Source organism: Phyllobates terribilis, unplaced genomic scaffold, assembly GCF_046119375.1.
Source record: "Phyllobates terribilis strain yellow unplaced genomic scaffold, ASM4611937v1 Scaffold_3__8_contigs__length_932513732, whole genome shotgun sequence".
NCBI classification, from domain to species: domain Eukaryota; kingdom Metazoa; phylum Chordata; class Amphibia; order Anura; family Dendrobatidae; genus Phyllobates; species Phyllobates terribilis.
In genome coordinates, this window is record NW_027362763.1 from 745,055,180 (window position 1) to 745,076,581 (window position 21,402).

Genomic DNA, 21,402 nt, shown 5'->3' on the forward strand with positions numbered 1-21,402 from the left:
CGCATGCGCCACCTCCGGTGACCATTTTACTGAAGCCCACTGCAGGGAAATAAATGGAAAAGGGGACTCCATTCACCGGCACCGACATCTTACGAGAGCCCAGGGCCCACAGCATCGTGCCACTCCTGCCACCCCCAGCCTCCTGACCCAGCGACCCTGCCTCCTGTGACCCCGCTCCGCAGCAGCCGTCCCTCCGGGAAGCTACCTTCGGATTATAAGACGCACCTCCATTTTCCTCCCAGGTAAAAAGTGCATCTTATAATATGAAAAATACGGTATGCCGGGCAGAAGCAGAGGGCCGCTTTGTGTATAGGCAAGTGTCAAGTTTGAGCCCTTAACTCCGGCCTTGCATAGATGTTTAGAAGCCTTGTGGTGAATTAAATTACCTGATGTGCTGCTTATTCCCACTGGCAGACTTGGCTTCAGATGTTCAATGAACGATCTGTAATAAATCATTCAGTGTGCAATATTCTCGGCAGCACATGTCCTATTTCCACAGGATGATGTGTCGCCAAGAACGATGATCTTTTTGTGTGGCACAAAAGATCATTTCACCTGATGGATGAGCGTTTTGCTCATTAGATGATGGGTAGCCTGTTTAGATGGCACAATTATCGTGAACGAGCATCCCTAGGAAAGTCTTGTTAGGATTAATTGTGCAGTGTAAATGCACCTTTGGCAACAGTCTCTAAACTCTCAGGAGCAGCCTATATAGTCTATATTAGATTGTAAGCTCCTAGGACAGGGTGTACATTATTCTGTGTGCCCTCAGGAGCATCCTGTATATTATATATTAGATTGTAATCTCCTAGGACAGGGTGTACATTATTCTGTATGCCCTCAGGAGCATCCTGTATATTATATATTAGATTGTAATCTCCTAGGACAGGGTGTACATTATTCTGTATGCTCTCAGGAGCATCCTGTATATTATATTGCGGCACCCCAGGGGGTCTGGTTGCCACAGTGGTAGAAATACCATGTCTGAGAGCGAGCATGGGTTTTCCTTGTCAGGAGCATTATTGCATGCCACACCTCCTGCCCCAGTCCAGGGAGGGGAGGAATCTGCCCTTTATAAACTGGATCTGGGTCGGGGTTAGTGAGTCCAGTCTAGTCTAGTTCCAGAGAAAGGGACAGAGCAGCAGCAAGGATCTCTGTAGGAGCCAGGAGATGAAGACCAGGGACTGGAGCAGCAGAGCTCGTCCTGGCAGAAAGACGCTGAGAACCGGACACTGGAGTCCGAGGCTGTGAGGGTATTTACATTCAGCAGCAGAAACCACTTGGCAGGGGATTTCAGGTCCTGTGGCCATAGAAAGCCCGGAGGCTCAGTCACACGCAAGGGACCGGCACCACCATCGAGGAGCGGAAGGAACCAGAGGCCCCAAGTTACCAGCCATACGGGTGAGCACCACACGGTACGCTCAGGGACGTGGGCTACTACACGACTACAGCAGGGTAGCCAGGAAGTGTGCAGTCAGACGGGAAGGTCTATACCTCCACCTGGCCAGGGGGACTCTTGTTCGCTCACAGACTGACCAGGCCTCTAATGTTAGCCAGTATTCCCGGCAGGGCCTTCTTCATTACGAACAGTAAAGACTCTTAACTGCACTCTACGGACTCTGAGTCATTTCTGCTGCGCCCACGCACCACGACCCTCACCATCTATAGACGCTGCCCTGAGGCTATACTCCTCCCATGGGGAGTTATACTACCCTCTGCTGCGCACACAACATCAGCCTCAGTGGTCTGCCCCGCAGTGGCGGTTCTCAGTGACCGCAATCCACAGGTGGCGTAGTCGGACATTTAAACATTGCAAAACCAAATAAACAGGTCCGCCACTGGTTTGACCACCCTGAGCCACGGGACCGGGTCGCCGCCACGGAGACTACAACCCCCAGCATTACACAGAGACCCGGCTCTGGGTATTCCCCCCACACACGGCCCAGGGGGCGCGTCAACTTTGGCGTAGTCGGCAGGATTTCGTGCCCGCAACCACCGGGTACTGCGTGCCTGAAGAAAGACTGTGATAGTTACCGTGTGTTACGGGGCCGGGTGGTGGAACCTCTGTGCCGAGGTGCAAGGAGGGACCCAGAGGGGCGTGACTAAGTATCCACCGGAACTGACCCTGGTCGTACGGCAGCTAACGACACCGTGACCAGGGAGGATCCGGGCTGAGGGACCAGGTGCTACTCTGGGGACGACCTTGTAAGAGAGCAGGTGGCTCCCACGGGTCAGATGGCTGGGACTGACCGGTATGGCGGATGGACACGGCAAGCAGGCGGAAGTCTCTGGTAGCTGGCAGGTGGATACAGTTCAAGAAAGCAGGGCAGGTAGCAGTCTATAGGTTTTACCAGGAAGATGGTCACAACAAGTGATGGCAGGGTCTCCAGGCAGGCTGGCAGGAAACAGGCAGGTGCTCCCAGGTGAGCGGGCAGACAGACGAGGCGGGTAACTGGCAGGTAACTGGTGGGCGCTCCCAGGTGAGCGGTCTGACAGACGAGGCAGGTAACAGTCAGGTAACTGGTGGACGCTCCCAGGTGAGCGGTCTGACAGACAAGGCAGGTAACAGGCAGGTAACTGGTGGACGCTCCCAGGTGAGCGGTCAAACAGACAAGGCAAGTAACAGGCTGGCAGGCAGGACGAGAAGTCAGGCTAGCAGCGGAACCTGAGGGCTGAAGCACAGGTGAGACACAGTTCAAACAACTTTGCTCATGCACCTTCATTTTGGAGGAGGTGCCTTATATATGGGAAGTCCTCCGGTAATTGGCCGGGGACCCCTTAGGATGACGCGCGCGGCCCCTTTAAGAGAGGGGGAGCGTGCGCCCTAAGCACAGTGCCCGGGAAGGAGCGCGCGCCGGCAGCAGCGAGGGAAGGAGCGCAGGAGGACGCCGCGCGCTGAACAGGAAGGTGAGAGGGACGGCGTCTCTGCCTAGCAGGAGGCAGAGACGCCGATGCTACACCGTGGTGAAGTTTCCCGCCATCTGCAGCCGTTTTCCCGCCTTCCGCCGCCATTTTCCCGCCATTGGGAGCCATTTCTGGGACGCCGCGCGGGAAGAAGAGGGGCGTGGACGCCAAAAGCGCACGGGAGCTGAAGCCCCGCCAGTGATGCCGTTCGCGATGCCGTATATCCCTGGAGCGGCATGGTTGCCCCAGTACTCAGGGGAGTCGCATACCCTGAGCGACTTTAAAGAAAGACTGTATAGCCTATTCAAAGTATATCCCCTGTCCGAGGAACAAAAAGTGAGCATCCTGACAGGCCAGTTAATCGGAGCAGCCCAAAAGAGAAGTGAAGTCCTGGTCAGCCAGGGAAAACGGGACTGTAAAGGAAATACTGGCCCGTCTAAAGGACACTTTTGATACCCGCACCTCAGCAGAGATCAAACTAAAATTTTATGGATGCAAGCAGCGGGCCCAAGACAGTATACGGGACTATGCTTTGAATTTGCAGGAGGCCCTGAGAGCCATTAAGCAGGCAGACCCTGACAGCGTGCGGAATGAGGATAAGCTGTTGACTGAACAGTTCATTGAGGGTCTACAGTCCAGCACCCACCGAACCCAGTTGCGTGTAATGGCCTTGCAGAACCCTGATTTGGACTTTGCGCAGTTCAAAGACAGGGCCATCCGGGTGCTCCGAGAACCGGCACCGGGTGGCACTGTAACCCACAGGCGTCCTGCTATCACCTATCACCAGGAGGCGGCGCCCTTGTCTGCAGAGCCTGTGGGAGCTGATGCACAGGCTTTGGACAAAACCCCGGCTGTAGACCTGCACCATCAGGTCCAAGAACTGACCAAAAGCGTTGCCGCGCTAACCAGAACTGTGCAGTCTTTACAGGTGTCTTCCCCAGGAAAGATCCAGCTGGCTTCCAGTCCGGAGGACGTCCCTTGGAGTCGACAGAGGAGGATCCCATTGTCCAGAGGAAGGCCCAGCGACCGCTACAACCAGGACGGACAACCCATCTGCCGCCGCTGCAACCAACCAGGACATATGGCAAGGTACTGTCATTTAAACGGGCCCAACCTGGGGCAGAGGGCCGACCCCCAGGCATAAGACCATCAGGCCCATCGAGCTGGCGTGATAAGTACGTAGGGGGGCAACCGGTTTTGCCTGTGGTGCTGGACTGTATTCCTATGAGTGCACTACTGGACACTGGGTCACAGGTAACCACCATCCCCTATGTGCTTTTTAAGCGGTACTGTAATGACTCGGATATTACCTGCTACCCAGATGACGATTTGAGCATCATCGCCAGCAATGGCCAGCCCGTACCGCAGGTGGAATTCAAAGAGGTGACCATCAACATTGGTAAAGTTGAACTGCCAAAACAAGGACTGATTATTGTGGACATTGACCGTCATGAAAGCCACCCTAAGATAACCTTGGGTACTAATGTTATTGAAAATTGTCTTGCAGAGATAATTCTCATATTACAGCAGGTTGCGGTGAACGCCAGCTCCAGCCAGCAGCGTGTCCTACAAAAAGAGATCAGAGCCCTGATGAAAAGGCAACAGGTAGAGCTGTCTGGTGGTGAGATTGGTAGTGTAAGGATGAGTGACCCGTTCCCTATCGCCATGCCCCCAAAGAGTGAGATGATGATCTAGTGCCGGACTGCAATCGGGTTAAGAGGAAGGGACTACCAAGCTATGCTAGAACCCGTCTACTCAGACAGTAGGCCCACCATTTTGACAGCACGGGGGGTGGTCGATGTACGCCATGGGAGGGTACCCATCCACGTCCTAAACATTGGGGAAAGAGAAGTATACTTGCCCCGGTATGGCACTCTAGCCAAATTGTTCACCGTTAACCAAAACTATGTAAAGGCCGTGGAACCCTTGCCTCCATCTCAACCAGAGGAGGGTAACGGCTCCAAGAAACAAATGGAGGACTGGTGTCAGAAGCTGCATGTGGGCACCGACTCCACTCCCTCACACCAAAAACAGGGAGTCTACCGGGTGGTGCAGGAGTACGAAAGAGTCTTTAGCAAACACCCGCTAGACTTTGGGCAAGTAAAGGGGATAGAACACCACATCCCCACAGGAGACCATCCACCCATAAAGGAAAGATACCGACCTGTACCCCCTGCACACTATCAGAATGCCAAGGGAATGTTGCGAGAAATGAGGGAGGCTGGGGTAATCACAGACAGCTATAGCCCCTGGGCAGCTCCACTAGTTCTTGTGAAAAAGAAAGATGGCACCATGAGAATGTGTGTAGATTACAGAAAGGTTAACCGTATCACACACAAAGATGCGTACCCGTTACCTAGGATAGAGGAATCTTTAGCTGCATTAAAGTCTGCTAACTTCTTCTCCACTTTGGATCTTACTAGCGGGTACTGGCAGGTTCCTGTAGCAGAGGCGGACAAGGAGAAGGCCGTGTTCACCACCCCGATGGGTCTCAGTGAATTCAACTGTATGCCGTTCGGGCTCTGCAACGCACCAGGAACCTTCCAACGGTTGATGGAGTGCTGCCTGGGGCACAGGAATTTCGAGACGGTCCTGCTATACCTGGACGATGTCATCGTGTATTCCAAAACATATGAGGACCATCTGAAACACCTGGCAGAGGTGAAACCCTCCAAGTGTCATCTACTGAAACCAAAGGTACAGTACCTGGGACACGTGGTGAGTGCTGATGGAGTAGCTCCAGACCCTGATAAGATCACAGTGATTAAGGACTGGCCAAGACCCTCCATAAAGGAAGTGCGGCGGTTCCTCGGGTTGGTAGGCTACTACAGAAGATTCATTTCTGGGTTCACCAAAATGGCAGCCCCTATGCAAGATCTCTTGTTGGGTCAGTCAAAGACCAAGAATCAGAAGCCACCCTTCAGGTGGGACTAGCTGGAAGAGGAGTCTTTTCGCCAGCTGAAGATGGCCCTCACGGGGGATGAGGTCCTGGCTTACCCTGATTACGGCCAGCCTTTCATCCTCCACACAGACGCCAGTAACGTGGGGCTGGGAGACGTACTATCCCAGATCCTGCAGGGCAGAGAACGGGTAACTGCTTACGCCAGCCGGAAACTACGGCCCACAGAGAGAAACCCTGAGAATTATAGCTCCTTCAAGCTAGAGTTCCTGGCAGTGGTGTGGGCAGTGACGGAACGTTTCAAACATTACCTTGCCTCTGCCAAGTTCACTGTGTACACGGACAACAACCCGTTGACACACCTGGACTCTGCAAGACTTGGTTCCCTGGAGCAAAGATGCATGGCCCGGCTGTCCAACTATGAGTTCACCATCAAATACTGGGCGGGACGCACCAATGCCAACGCAGACGCCCTGTCCAGGATGCCAAACTTGCCAGACGGAGGGGAAGATCCAGAAGAACTGGAAGAGATTGAACTCCCTGCGTTCCACCGTCATGGGATTACCCAGTGTTCCCACTGTGTAAGGGACAAGCACTCTGCCACGTTCAATCCCTTACTCCACTACAGCTGGGCGGAGACGCAAGACAGTGACCCAGCCATCCGCCTGGTAAAAGAGATGCTAACACAGGCTGATGCCCGCCTTGACCCAGACGCTCCGGAAGAGACAAAACAGCTGTGGAAGGAGAAGAGTAAACTGTTTCTCTACAAGGGGAAGCTGTGCCAGAGAATTGTCAACTCCCGGACACAGGAGCTGACCTGGCAGGTAGTGGTCCCGAGACGAGACGGGGCTATGGTCCTGGAGGCATACCACGACGGACCAGGGCACTTTGGATGGAAGAAGTTGGAGTTCCTGTTGCGTGAACGGTTCTTCTGGGTAGGCATGAGAGGGGCCATTGAGAGATGGTGCAGAGACTGCGGCCTGTGCAACCTGAGAAGAAAGGACCGTGCCAGCCAGAAGACTCCCCTGCAGCCCATCATCACTAAGCAGCCACTAGAACTGGTAGCCCTGGACCATGTGAAGCTGGCTCCAAGTAGGTCCGGGTACGTCTACGCCCTCACCATCGTAGACCACTACTCCCGGTTCCTGGTGGTGGTCCCTGTCAAGGACTTAACAGCTCAGACAGCAGCTAGAGCCTTCCAGCAGCACTTCTGCCGTCTACACGGGTATCCAGAGCAAGTGTTGACTGACCAAGGTCCAGCCTTCGAAGCGGAGGTCTCCCAGGAGTTCTGCAACCTGTATGGCTGCAAGAAGATAAGGACAACGCCCTATCACCCCCAAACCAACGGATTGTGCGAGAAGATTAACCAGGTGGTGATAGACTTGCTGAAAAAGTTGCCCCTGGAAGAACGCAGTCTGTGGCCTGAAAAACTGCCTGATCTTGTGGACTTGTATAACCACATCCCAGTAAATTCCACCAACTGCACCCCGGCTTACCTAATGAGAGCAAGACCTGGTAAGCTGCCTATTGACCTGGATAGGCAGACTGGGATACAGAACGGCAGCAGCAGTACCGCAAAGTGCAGGAGAGTGTTGAGAGAAGTCTGTCTCAAGCAAGAGAAAGGCAAGAGAGGACTTACAACCAGCATGCTCCCGCTGTTCCCCTGACACCTGGAGAGCAGATCTTGAAGAGGAGGAGGCGGCTCCATAAGTTGGATGACCAGTGGGAGAAAGAACCATACACAGTACTGCCCTCAAGCCATGAAAACCCAAAGGTGTGTGTTATCAGTAAGGATGGAGGAGAGACCACAGCCACTGTCTCCAGAGACCACCTGAAGAAGTGTCCCGAGCAGCTGCAAAGCACTGATGAAGACCAAGATATCCCTCAACCCGCCGAGGAAAGGGAAGAAATGGTCAGTACAGTACTCGGAGAATTTCCCCAGTCCTGGACACAAATTAACAACGCTATTGTGGCACCCATCCTTACCTTTCTCCAGCCAGCCCCTCAAGGGCCTACAGAAGAGCAAGTAGTGTTGGGAGAGCAACCGGCCCCGGAGGCAGAAGATTCCATACCAGCAGCCCAGGAGAATCAACCCTCTGCTAGTAGTGAGCCTGCCGTGCCCGTGGTAAGCCAAAGAGTACGCAGAAAGCCGCCCAACCTACCCATAACATCTCCAGACACTAGCGAGCCCACTACACAAGGAGTGGAAACAGGGGACCCAGAAAGAACACAAACAGACAGTGTGCTGCGTAGGTTCACTAGGAGCACTAGGGGTCAAATACCCGCTCGCTGGAGAATCTAAAAAAAAATTATATATACCTGTATATTGCAAATGTTGAAATGTTTTATGTTTTGGTGCATGAATACTAATTGTGTGTTTCTAGTTACCCGACAGGGTTTATGGACTGACAGGTTATGGACAATGAATAACCGGAACTGTACCTTGTAAATAGTTGCACCTGTTAAGTGCCCCTTTGTGCCAGACCACAGAACAAAAACCCGTGGAGGTGGCTGAAGACGTGGTCCAACGCCGGATCATCGATGCCCTGTAGCCACCCCAGGGCATACGTGGAAGGTTTGGGACGGGTCCCTCAAAATACATCTTGGGTGACATGGACACCTGGTTACGGAAGCTCCGTGACCTATGAAGACTGAACTTCTTGTACATATGTTGTTGTGTTGTTGCTTATACACTGTTATGTATGTTTTCTTAAAATGTATTTAGTCCCGGAGTACTAAAATTTACTAGGGGGGAATGTGGCACCCCAGGGGGTCTTGTTGCCACAGTGGTTGAAATACCATGTCTGAGAGCGAGCATGGGTTTTCCTGGTCAGGAGCATTATTGCATGCCACACCTCCTGCCCCAGTCCAGGGAGGGGAGGAATCTGCCCTTTATAAACTGGATCTGGGGCGGGGTTAGTGAGTCCAGTCTAGTCTAGTTCCAGAGAAAGGGACAGAGCAGCAGCAAGGAGCTCTGTAGGAGCCATGAGCTGAAGACCAGGGACTGGAGCAGCAGAGCTCATCCTGGCAGAAAGACGCTGAGAACCGGACACTGGAGTCCGAGGCTGTGAGGGTATTTACATCCAGCAGCACTAACCACCTGGCAGGGGATTTCAGGTCCTCTGGCCATAGAAAGCCCGGAGGCTCAGTCACACGCAAGGGACCGGCACCGCCATCGAGGAGCGGAAGTCACCAGCCATACGGGTGAGCACCACACGGTACACTCAGGGAAGTGGGCTACTACACGACTACAGCAGGGTAGCCAGGAAGAGTGCAGTCAGATGGGAAGGCCTATACCTCCACCTGGCCAGGGGGACTCTTGTTCGCTCACAGACTGACCAGGCCTCTAATGTTAGCCAGTACTCCCGGCAGGGCCTTCTTCATTACGAACAGTAAAGACCCTTAACTGCACTGCACGGACTCTGAGTCATTTCTGCTGCGCCCACGCACCACGACCCTCACCATCTATAGACGCTGCCCTGAGGCTATACTCCTCCCATGCGGAGTTATACTACCCTCTGCTGCGCACACAACATCAGCCTCAGCGGTCTGCCCCGCAGTGGCGGTTCTCAGTGACCGCAATCCACGGGTGGCGTAGTCGAACATTTAAACATTGCAAAACCAAATAAACAGGTCCGCCACTGGTTTGACCACCCTGAGCCACGGGACTGGGTCGCCGCCACGGAGACTACAACCCCCAGCATTACACAGAGACCCGGCTCTAGGTATTCCCCCCACACACGGCCCAGGGGGCGCGTCAATATATTAGATTGTAATCTCCTAGGACAGGGTGTACATTATTCTGCATGCCCTCAGGGCCATTCTGTATATTATATATTAGATTGTAATCTCCTAGGACAGGGTGTACATTATTCTGTATGCTCTCAGGAGCAGCCTGTATATTATATATTAGATTGTAATCTCCTATGACAGGGTGTACATTATTCTGTATGCCCTCAGGAGCATCCTGTATATTATATATTAGATTGTTATCTCCTAGGACAGGGTGTACATTATTCTGTATGCTCTCAGGAGCATCCTCTATATTATATATTAGATTGTAAGCTCCTAGGACAGGGTGTACATTATTCTGCATGCTCTCAGGAGCAGTCTGTATATTACATGTTAGATTGTAAGCTCCTAGGACAGGGTGTACATTATTCTGTATGCTCTCGGGAGCATCCTGTATATTGTATATTAGATTGTAAGCTCCTAGGACAGGGTGTATATTATTCTGTATGCCCTCAGAAGCAGCCTGTATATTATATATTAGATTGTAAGCTCCTAGGACAGGGTGTACATTATTCTGCATGCCCTCAGGAGCAGCCTGTATATTGTATATTAGATTGTAAGCTCCTAGGACAGTGTGTACATTATTCTGCATGCCCTCAGGAGCAGCCTGTATATTATATATTAGATTGTAAGCACCTAGGACTGGGTGTACATTATTCTGTATGCTCTCAGGAGCAATCTGTATATTATATATTAGATTGTAAGCTCCTAGGACAGGGTGTACATTATTCTGCATGCCCTCAGGAGCAGCCTGTATATTGTATATTAGAGTGTAAGCTCCTAGGACAAGGTATACCTTATTCTGCATACTCTCAGGAGCAGCCTGTATATTATATATTAGATTGTAAGCTCCTAGGACAGGGTGTACATTATTCTGTATGTTCTCAGGAGCAGCACGTATATTGTATATTAGATTGTAAGCTCCTAGGACAGGGTGTATGTTATTCTGCATGCCCTCAGGAGCAGCCTGTATATTGTATATTAGATTGTAAGCTCCTAGGACAGGGTGTACATTATTCTGCATGCTCTCAGGAGCAATCTGTATATTATATATTAAATTGTAAGCTCATAGAACAGGGTGTACATTATTCTGCATGCCCTCAGGAGCAGCCTGTATATTATATATTAGATTGTAAGCTCCTAGGACAGGGTGTACATTATTCTGCATGCCCTCGGGAGCAGCCTGTATATTGTATATTAGATTGTAAGCTCCTAGGACAGGGTGTACGTTATTCTGCATGCCCTCAGGAGCCGCCTGTATATTGTATATTAGATTGGAATCTCCTAGGACAGGGTGTGCATTATTCTGCATGCTCTCAGGAGCAGCCTGTATATTATATATTAGATTGTAAGCTCCTAGGACAGGGTATACATTATTCTGCATGCTCTCAGGAGCAGCCTGTATATTATATATTAGATTGTAAGCTCCTAGGACAGGGTGTGCATTATTCTGTATGCTCTCAGGAGCAGCACGTATACTGTATATTAGATTGTAAGCTCCTCTTGAGAAGGGAGCTTGAGTCGGCTCTCCTGAGCTTATAATACATGCAGATATACATCAATATGCAGCAGGACAGACGTGATCCAGGGAAAAATCCGATCACCACCACTGATGTCAGGAAGGAATCCCCCCCCACCCCCCCCCCCCCCGAGGCAGGACTCTCCGGGGGGTCTCTTCGCCTTCCTCTGGATCTTTAGATCCAGTGGCTCTCAGCTGGTGCTCAGTGACCACAGCTAGTTCTGTGGTCTCTATGGGGCCTGACCTGAGAGTCATTGCGATCACAGTTCAATTTCTTAAAGGGCCAGTAATATTTTTAGTACAATGTTGCTTATTGCTATTTCAATAAACGATAAAAAGGGAGAAAATAAAAGTGTCATGTGAGTTTTTTTGTCTTGACTTTTTTTTTCCACACAGTTACAATGATGGGAGTGATCATTACTACCCTCAATACTACACAAGTTGAACCAGGAATTATGGCGGAGGCGCCATTTACAGAAGGCAAACCACATATACTGTATATCTACCCATTGTGGTATCATAATGTTAGCTCCTGTCCCAAGTTACATTACAAGGGTTATGGGGGCCAATCTCTGTGATGGGGGCAGTGCATTAAAAAGGTGTCTGTCCTATGCAACAAACTACCTGATTGAAGGCTGAAGACTGGGACACAGAGCCGCCAAATACAAGAGACACAAGCAGTGTCGAACTGGGGTACACAGCCTAAACGCATCGTGGGCACACAGCCTAATAGCCAGCAACTCCCGATTTCCAACATCATAATTCAATTCGGTTTCTGAAATTTTTATTCAAAAAGAAGGCACAAGGATGTACTCCATCCCTGTTTTCCTGAGACAAAACTGCTCTGACCCCCACCGATGAAGCATCGACCTCGACCAAAAAAGGCTTGGTCTCATCAGGCTGCATAAGGATAGGGGCTCAACTGAACCAGTCTTTGAGATACTTAAACGCTTCAATGACCTCAGTAGTCCATTGGACCGTATTCGCACCTTTCCTTGTGAGATCAGTTAGACGCTTAAAAATTACAGAAATTTTTTTAATGAATTTCCTGTAATAATTGGCAAAACCCAAAAATCTCTGTATATATTTTAAACCAATAGGCCTAGGCCATTCCTGCACAGCCTGAACCTTCACCGGGTCCATCTCAAAGCCCTCGTTGGAGACAATGTAGCCCAAAAAACTAATTTTCTGCACCGTGAACTCTCATTTCTCCAGCTTAGCAAAGAGTGAATTATCACTCAACAACTGCAAAACTTCACATACACTCTGCCAATGGGACTCCAGATCTGGCGAATAAATCAAAATGCCATCCAAATACACAACCACATTCTTACCAATCAAAGGTCTCAAGATGTCATTAATAAGGTTCTGAAAAAATGCAGGTGCATTGGTAAGACCAAAAGGCATCACCAGATTCTCAAAATGACCTACGGGAGAGTTAAAAGCAGTTTTCCACTCATCACCCTCCTTCACTCGTAACAAATTGTATGCCCCCCGGAGATCAATCTTAGAGAACCACTTGGCCCCCACTAACTGGTTAACCAAGTCAGGAATTAACGGCAATGGGTAGGAATTGCGTACGGTAATCTTATTAATTTCACGAAAATCCGGACACGGACGCAAACCGCCGTCCTTTTTTTTTAGCAAAGAAAAATCCAACTGCTATAGGTGACTTAGAAGGTCTAAATTATCTAATACAACCAAGTCCAAAATTTCTTGGTGAAGACCATTGATAGTGAGGGGAAATGCAGCGACATTGTGAGTAATACATTTCAAGGGAGTGTTATCAATTGCAATCACAGAAATAGGTGATGACAAAGGTTTGGATTTCAATTTAAGTTTTTCCAAAAACCCTTTATCAATCACATTAAGTGTTGAACCACAATCCACAAATACCTGAAATTCAATCAAATTTTCCTGCAAAGTAGTACTCACTGAAAGAAATAATTCTGCAGAGCGTAAACAAGCTATACGGGCGTACCTGACCTTTTTTTTTCTTTACTTAAATGAAGCTCACAAATGGTCAGCTTTACCACAATAAAAACACAATCCCTCGGCGAACCTCCGGTCTATTTCCTGAGAGCGGAGCGACATCGCCCCAACCTCCATCGGTTCTCCGCAGTCTCAGCAGATGTTCTAGGGACTAGGACCTGGCATTATTGGAGTCTTTACCTCATTCTGCCTCGATCTCAGCCTCCTATCCACACGAACAGCTAATTGCATGGCATCCTGCAGAGTCTCAGGTGAAGGGAATGCAATTAGCAAATCCTTAACCCTTTCCCTCAGACCAGCAAGAAATAGACATTTCAGAGCAGGATCATTCCAATGCACTGTGATTCATTCTCAGAGGACCTTGGTCTCCAACGAAAATATAACAAACAAGCATTTTTAAAGGAAAAAAAATCTTGCTGTTTACCATAAAAAACATCTGTCAGTCCTACCTTGGGTTCCACAAAATGCGCTCCGGAACATCTACTCACATGTTGCTGGAGCTCGCCACCTCCAGAGTCAACCCCTGCAAGCGTTGAGCCAAATCCTGGACGGAAGCCATACTGATCCCCGTATTATTTCCTACATTTTCTTTGGGCTGGACTTACTGTTGTGATCTGTAAACAAGAACTAAGGAAAGAAGGGGAAAGCTTTCCCTACAGTAAGACTCAGCTGAATCCCTAAGATGTAGTGGGCTGCCTGTTCCTAGCGAACAGACCTGCCTTAGTCCTAGGCTAGTCTGAACGAAGACCTATAGAATAAAGGGAAGGGGTCCCTAAAAGAACTAAGGACTGGAACAAAAATGGGACACCTCCTGAACAGAGAAAGTTGTTGCAGAAAACAAAAGATAAACTGACAAAAAGGTACTAGAGGTCCCAAAGGACCAAGCGAACTGAGAGATATAGCCACCGAAGCACCTGGCTAGCAAAACTGTCAAACTACACTGAAGTCCAGCACAGCCAAAAATGCGGAGCTGGAATATAAAGGCAGATGGTCACGTGACCGCAAAACACAAGATGGAAAAAACAAACAGAAGGGTTCTAACACCTTGGAGGAAACGTGAAGGTCAGAGGGCCTCCGGAAAACAATGTTCCCATTATTAGGAAGTGGGTCTCCCATTGTGTTTCCCAATGCAGTGAATGCAAGGGTTGCCAAAAATTTGGAGGCAGGCACTCCAATGCCCCTTGGAAGAGACGTAGAGGGCCTCCTAAAAAAATATTCCCATTATTAGGAAGTGGGTCTCCCATCGTGTTGGCCTATGCAGTGAATGCAAGGGCTGCCAAAAATTGGGAGGCACTCCAATGCCCCTTGGAAGAGACGTGGAAGAGGGCCTCATAAAAAAATGTTCGCATTAGAAAGGAGCGGGCCTCCTATACTTGTAATGCCCATGCACTAAGTGTATGGGCTGACAAACATTTACCCCTGGGGGGTATACATGAACATACTGTATAAAAATTTTTTTTTTACGGGCATCATAAACACCCTTTAAAAAAATGATGTGGGTGTTACATCAAGGACCACGGTCACCCTGGTGATATGGTGGTGGAGGATGAGGAGAAGTAGGAGGACAAGAGCAAATAGCCAAAATCAGGAAGCGTATACCCATGTCTGGGTGTGAAAAGGTGCATGGGAATACACCTCCCAAGAAAAGACACTGGATTTGAGTTTATGTTATGCTGCTATCATTCGGTGGTGTTGAGAAGTCTGGCCCAATCCAGCCCTTGTTCATTTTTATAAGAGTCAGCCTGTCAGCATTTTCAGTTGACAGGCGGATACGCTTATCAGTTATAATTCCACCAGCAGCACTAAAAACCAGCTCTGATAAAACACTGGCGGCAGGGCAGGCCAGGACCTTCAAGGCATAGAGAGCCAGTTCATTCCACGTATCCAGCTTGGATATCCAATAATTATAAGGCACAGAGGAATCACGGAGGAAGTTGGTACGGTCAGCAAGGTACTCCCTCAGCATCTTCCCAAACTTTGCACTCCTTGTGATAGTACCCCGTGCATCAGGGCCTGTGCGATGGGAGGGGCTGAGAAAACTCTCCCAAAACTTTGAGAGTGTTTTACCCTGCCTCTGCTGGATTGAAGTTGTGTCTCTCTTGCCTGTACTCCTCGGTTGTCCAACGAAGTGTGCCATCTGCCCCCATTGTTTTCAGATGGGAATTTTTTTAATAGTTCCGCAACAAGGGCCTAATGGTACAGCCCCATTTTTGTAGACCTGTCTGCTTCAGGAATAAGAGATATAAAGTTCTCCGTGTAGCGTGGGTCTAGAAGTGTCATCAACCAGTAATGACTGTCACCCAAAATTTTGAGAACACGAGGGTCATGGGAAATGCAGCGTAACACAAGCTCAGCCATGCGTGCCAGACTTCTAAAAGGCAAGACTTCCGGGTTCTCACCAAGAGGATGACTCAGCATGCCCTCCTCCTCCTCTCTGTCTTCTGGCCATCCACGCTGAACAGACGGTATGACAGCTGTGCAGGTAGTACAGTCTATAGCGCATGAAACTAGCTCCTGTCCTTCCTCCTCCTACTCCTCTTCCTCATTGTCACCCAATCCACTTTGGGATGAGATGAGGCTGGGCTGTGTGTAATCACCCTGTATGGTTCCTTGCTTAATCTCATCGTGCTCCGCCTGCAATGCATCCTCTCTGATTGTGAGCAGAGAAGTGGGATGGTGACGCTAATTATGGCGTCATCGCCGCTCAACATCTTGGTGGAGTCCTCAAAGTTTTGGAGGATGGTACATATGTCTGACATCCATGTCCACTCCTGAGGTCTTATGTGTGGAGTCTGAACTGAATAACGACGGCCTTGTTGATGCTGTTACTTAACATCTGCCCTCTTCTGCTCACAAATCCTTCCCAACATCTGCAGTGTAGAGTTCCAACACGTGTGGACATCACACACCAGTCTGTGAGCCGAAAGCTGCAAATGCTGCTGCCTCAGAGCCGCCACGAGGTTCCGGCCATTGTCACACACGACTGACGCGCCCCCTGGGCCTGCGTTGTGGATGCACGTGTGCGGGAGTACCCGGAGCCGGATCGCTGGGGGGTGTAGTCTTCCGTGGCGGTGACCCGGTCCGTGCCCAGGGCGGTCAAACCAGTGGTTATTTTAGTATTATGAAAATTGTCCGACTACGCCACCTGTGGATTGCGGTCAATGGGGACCGCCGCTGCAGGGCATACCGCTGAGGCTGGTATTATGTGTGCAGCTTAGAATGGGATGACTCCCCACGGGAGGAGTATAGCCTCAGGGCAGTTAGTGTGGAGATGATGGGATTGATGGTGCGCGAGTGTCCCAGCACCAGTTGTGCTGGTGCGGTGAAGAAGCACAGAGACGTGGGGTTGCAGTTTCCAATGCTTTACTCACAGTTGTTATTCGTGCCAATCCTGCAGGCGATGACTGCCCAAGCCGTGCTGCGTCCACCAGGCAGGGGACTCGACCAACTCCCAGGCAATTCCAGAGCGTGGCACAGGGCTCCCTTCTTTTCCTTTCTCTGGCCGTCCCCACCAGTGACCCACCTTTGTCCAGCTTCCTCGGGCCTTCTATTGGCGAAACCTATCTCCGGTTTCCCTGACCCTATATGGTATGCTTTCCTGGTGGATGTAGTGAGGGGTCACACCAAGATGTGGTCACAACCTCCGGTCTTTGGCTGAGGAATTTGTTGCCTCCACCAATTTGGGTTCCGGTACCCTGCTCTGCCAACCCGTCACCCGCAATCTCCTGGGTCCTTAGGGTTCCCTCTGTCCTCGTGTCTCTGGGCCTTTCTTGATGTTCTTGTTCCTTTCTTACTTTCCTTTCTGTTCCTTCTTCTCTCTCTCTCTCTCTCTGGCCCCGGCCTCCTGACAAGGCCTGCCTGGGGAGCAGAGCCCATGCAGCAGCTCTGCTCCTTGTCACTCCTCCTCAGACTGAACTTCTTCTTTCTCCTGACTGGAGTGGACTGAACTGAACTTCCTACTCTAAGATGGTGCCCACCTTATATACCTCCCTCTAGCACCCGAGCCCAGGTGACTAGCAACCAATGGGCTCCTACCTATGCCCAGAGACCCACCCCTATCTGCTCCTACACCACTGGGTTTTCCTCCCCCTCCCCACTCCAGCCAGGGACAGAAACTGTCGTGCCTGCACTTCTGTGGGAGCACCTCGGAAATGGGGTGTGTGTGGTGCATGCAGCTTACTGAGTCCTGGTCCACACTCCATCTTTACCCGGGAGTGGAATATCACACCTCTGGTTTGAGGTGCAATACCCCTGTAGCAGCCGAGCCCTCGGGATGCTACATTCCCCCCTGGTAAATCACACCACGTCCTCGGGCTGGAAAAGAGCAAAACAATTTAAAACATACAAATTTTTAAAGTGCACTCGCATATGACATTACCCAAAAACTCATCCCTTTATGGGAGGTACTCTTTTCTTTTTAACGTTACTGGCATAATCATTTAAAACATTTTGCTAATGCCACCGGAACTCTTTTTGCAAAAACACCATATAAAACTTTGGCATTTCTATTTTAGCAGCACATAGACTTTTCACATTAAGGCATTTTCAAGTAAAACATTTTCAAAACATATTCTTGAGTTCTGGCCGCTGTGCAACTTGCGACCAGGTAAAGGTGCAACAGTCCATTTAATTCGTCCTGAGGTAGATGTTTCAGTTCTTTTATAAAACCAGTAGGGGGCGCTTTAAGAAGCGCAACTATTTACAAGGGATTGGCCGTTCCCAGTCCTCGGCCGGTTGAAAAGGGGGAATGGCTGCTCACAGTCCTCAGCCTGGTTAGGGATTAGAGGCACACAGGTAACAGTCCACATTAGTCCCAACGGGGACCACACTCCACTCAGCAACAGTTTCTATACCCCTATGGGTAACTATATACAGTTACTATTTTACCGTTCATTAGTAACGGCGTCCTCCTGATGCTCCTTCCTCATAATCTTCAGACCCGTCCGGGCCCTCAGGGTAGTCCATGTCTGGGCGGTACCGCAGTTCCTCCTCCGTTAGACGGTGGACATGGAGGGCGTACAGTCCCTTTGTGCCCTTGTGCCGGGTGTAGGTGACCACGTCACCGGGGTACAGGTCACGTCCGTGATGTCCCTCCGGCAGGTGGCTTTCTACGTCTCTCCTGGTGACGAAGACGTCGGTGTCAGCCTCCGGGTCTCTGATGAAGCCCCAGACGTGCTCCAGCTGGAACTTTACTACGGTCCCGGTGGCTCGGGGACCGCGGATGGTGTGGGGGTCTTGTCGGGCCCTCCTCTTCTGCTCCACGCTCCGGGCTTGGAGTCGCTCCTCCCTGATGCGCCTCTGTCGCCGCTCCCTTTCAAAGGTGGCCAGCTGTTGATGGCAGCAATCCAGGCGATGGGCTGCTTCCGCCCGGGTCTCCTGGGTGAACCCCATGAGACTCTCGCCGGTGGGTTCCCATGCAAACTGGGCATCCTCCAGCGGGGGTGGAGCGATTTTGGCGAGCTCCGGGGCCGGGATCAGAGGCTCGCTCAGGGGTTGTTCTCTCCGGAGACGGGGGTTGACGAACTCCGGTGGCCACTCGAAGGGTAGCCCGTCCGGGCTAGTATGTTGCGCATAGAGGTCCGCGCCCAGGGGTGGCACCACGGGCTTCGGGCGTGTGACAGCGCCCGGGGGCACTCGGCCTTGCGACCCGGCCGGTGGTCGTCTGTTGGTCGTGCCCGGGTTCAGAGGGCACAGCGCGGGGCAGGGCGTGACAGCGATGTCTGCAGCCTGAGGCCTAGCTGGCGGTGGTGGAGGCGTGGTATCAGGTATGGTTCCCAGGGCTTCGGGTCCTGCAACGGAGGGTGGGGGCAGGCTGGTGGTCTCAGGGCTTGGGGTGATGACGTCCCCGTTACCTGCCTCGGTCTCCGTGGCCTCCTTCGTGGCGTCGTCCGCAGCCGCCGGTCCCCCTTGACCGCCCTCAGAGGAAGGCGCGCTGCTCGGTCCTCGCGGTGTCTCCTGCTGGCCGGTTACGTGCTGCTGGGCCAACTCCTCCTTCCACCCGGCGATCACATCCCGCTGCGCTCGGACCATCCTCCGGTCCATGTCTTCTAGCGCAGCTTGAGCACACTCCAGGTCCCTGGGGAGCTCTGCCAGCAACTCTGTCAAGCTGCATGGTGGTTCAGCCTGCAGCAGGCTACGGGCCAAGGTGCTTGTGGCATTCGGTGCTCCTTCTATTCCCTGGTGTGGTATGTCCAGACTGATCCAGGCCGCACCCGACCCCACAGTTTTCTTTCCTATCCGCCCCCATAGGGGTTGGTCTTGGGGGCATCTGCTGACAATCACTTTCAGGGGCAGCCCCCCTACGTTGATGGACATCTCCATTGCTGCACTCATTATTGCTGGGGGCGGGCTCCTTCTTTGGCGCCACTCTGGGACCTGGCCCACGATGGGAGGCGGCTTCCTGTTGTCTTTTGGTGCGCACATAATGGTGTCCGCTCTGCCAGGGCGGGAAAAACAGATGAAGATGGCGGGAAACGGTCCAAGATGGCGGCTGATGGCGGGAAACGACTCCGGATGGCGGGAAAACTTCTCCACAGTAAGTACCTCAGTCTCTGAAGGCGCACAGTACCCGTTTGTGGCGGGTTGGTTTGAATCCTGCCGACTACACCAAAAGTTGACGCGCCCCCTGGGCCTGCGTTGTGGATGCACGTGTGCGGGAGTACCCAGAGCCGGATCTCTGGGGGGTGTAGTCTTCTGTGGCGGTGACCCGGTCCGTGCCCAGGGCGGTCAAACCAGTGGCTATTTTAGTATTATGAAAATTGTCCGACTATGCCACCCGTGGATTGCGGTCAATGGGGACCGCCGCTGCAGGGCAGACCGCTGAGGCTGGTATTATGTGTGCAGTTTAGAATGGGATGACTCCCCACGGGAGGAGTATAGCCTCAGGGCAGTTAGTGTGGAGATGATGGGAGTGATGGTGCGCGAGTGTCCCATCACCAGTTGTGCTGGTGCGGTGAAGAAGCACAGAGACGTTGGGTTGCAGTTTCCAATGCTTTACTCACAGTTGTTATTCGTGCCAATCCTGCAGGCGATGACTGCCCAAGCCGTGCTGCGTCCACCAGGCAGGGGACTCGACCAACTCCCAGGCAATTCCAGAGCGTGGCACAGGGCTCCCTTCTTTTCCTTTCTCTGGCCGTCCCCACCAGTGACCCACCTTTGTCCAGCTTCCTCGGGCCTTCTATTGGCGAAACCTATCTCCGGTTTCCCTGACCCTATATGGTATGCTTTCCTGGTGGATGTAGTGAGGGGTCGCACCAAGATGTGGTCACAACCTCCGGTCTTTGGCTGAGGAATTTGTTGCCTCCACCAATTTGGGTTCCGGTACCCTGCTCTGCCAACCCGTCATCCGCAATCTCCTGGGTCCTTAGAGTTCCCTCTGTCCTCGTGTCTCTGGGCCTTTCTTGATGTTCTTGTTCCTTTCTTACTTTCCTTTCTGTTCCTTCTTCTCTCTCTCTCTCTGGCCCCGGCCTCCTGACAAGGCCTGCCTGGGGAGCAGAGCCCATGCAGCAGCTCTGCTCCTTGTCACTCCTCCTCAGACTGAACTTCTTCTTCTTTCTCCTGACTGGAGTGGACTGAACTGAATTTCCTACTCTAAGATGGTGCCCACTTATATACCTCCCTCTAGCACCCGAGCCCAGGTGACTAGCAACCAATGGGCTCCTACCTATGCCCAGAGACCCACCCCTATCTGCTCCTACACCACTGGGTTTTCCTCCCCACTCCAGCCAGGGACAGAAGCTGTCGTGCCTGCACTTCTGTGGGAGCACCGTTGAGCTGTCCCTCGGAAATGGGGTGTGTGTGTGGTGCATGCAGCTTACTGAGTCCTGGTCCACACTCCATCCTTACCCGGGAGTGGAATATCACACCTCTGGTTTGAGGTGCAATACCCCTGTAGCAGCCGAGCCCTCGGGGTGCTACACGACCATGCCTGGCTGTAGGTTCAGCGGTGTGAGCCACAGATCTGCCTGCTCTTTCAGAGCTGTCCACAACTCTTCAGCATTGTGCGCTTTGTCACCTAAGCATATTAGCTTCAGCACAGCCTGTTGCCGCTTGGCTGAGGCAGTACTGCAGTGCTTCCAGCTTGTGACTGATGTGGTCATTTCGGAGATGGAGGCTGAAGAGGAGGAGGAGGATGAGGTGCAGGAGCTGTAGACCATGGGGGCAACCCTGATTGACCTAGGGCCCGCAATCCTTGGCTTCAGGAGGACGTTTTTCGTCCCAAGGTCCGACTGGGTCCCTGCTTCCACTATGTTAACCCAGTGTGCCATCAGCGAGATATACCGTCCCTGCCCACAAG